A 1,550-nucleotide genomic window follows, 5' to 3' on the forward strand; every position below is an offset into this window, starting at 1 on the left:
ATAATCTCATATCATAATTACTACATTGCACCTTTTGGTTTGACTTCCCTTTAGGCTAAATTTTATTGTTATTGTTATCATTATTATGCCATTTCATATTCGTGTCGTGTGAAATTACATTATGTTGAATGATACTTATAAATTCCCGAACAAGGAAAAGAATTTGGTCGCAAATGAATTCAATATAGATAAGTTTATACTATAATGCATGTGGAACCACTCTTTCAATTCAACGTACAAAATTAAAGATAAGATGAAAATTTCAAGCCTATCTTCTTTTTCCTAAGTAAGTATGAAATATCACTTTGCTCACATGCATTAGTGGAGATTGAAGTGTTCATTGTTTGGTATCTAGTAGATTATACACCAAACCCACTGCTAAATTCAAGTACTCTTCAATCTCCATCACCTTTTAAATTTTTATCTGAGAGTCCGTTGCATTTGCATCAACAATAATCACATATTATTGTAGATCAGATGTCAAATTTAAGCTACGCCATGGTGCCCACATTAGTCCTAGAATCATAGCTTATATTCTTTAACATAAAATAAATAAAATAGAAGTAAATAAATGGCCTAGAATCATGCATATCAATAATAATAATAATAATAATAATAATAATAATTTTAATAATAATCATTTATATAATTAATGTGTTATTTATTTTGCTGATTAATTATCTAATTGAATGTACGACGTATAAATTAAAATTATTTTATACCAATAATACATCAAAATAAAATTCTAATAATAATGTGACGTACATTACTAAATATATATAAGCTGGCCTTAATTATCCAACACTATTTGTAGTACTTAATTGTGACCTATTGTAATTTTTAGTATGTGTGAAGCTTTATGACCAATTGACCATCTATCATGAATTATATATATTATTCTTCCTCTTTTCCGCTAATTTTCAAGAACTGAAAAAGTGTACAGCTATGGGCCGAAAAAGAAAAGATAATGGATGATTTGTGAATAATAGAAAATGAGAATCTTTTCTTAGATGCTTGGTACATACACAAGTCTCTCTCAATAATTATTAGGGCACCAGCTAGAGAGCGCTTAGCTTAGTTGGTTTGCATAAATGCATAGCATTATTATTTGTTTCAAGATGTTGACTCTCATTCAACGACTTTTTATATATTAATGGAAATATTTCAGGTGCACCGGGAGTACCGATGTTCCAATTATTTTAACCGTTGATCTGAATTATAAAAAATATATATAATATATATTAATTGAAATCAACTGTTAAAACAACTGGTGCACCGGTACTCCCCGGTACAGTTGAAATGTTTCTTATATTAATAAGCTTCTCTTTTCACCAGTCCCATTCTGATGACAATTGGGAAGAATTTTCTATGGTCTCGATAAACAAGTTTGCGATGTACGACTTCTTGGACCAATTTATTTATTTATATTAATTTTTTTTTATTTTTTTAATCCATTTCCTATTTTATTATTAAGTATCTTATTAAAGAATTGATTATTTGATCAAATTATATTTAATTTGTATTAAAAATAGAAAATAATTTTTAGTAAA

This window comes from Arachis ipaensis, chromosome B04, assembly GCF_000816755.2.
Source record: "Arachis ipaensis cultivar K30076 chromosome B04, Araip1.1, whole genome shotgun sequence".
Taxonomy (NCBI): Eukaryota; Viridiplantae; Streptophyta; class Magnoliopsida; order Fabales; family Fabaceae; genus Arachis; species Arachis ipaensis.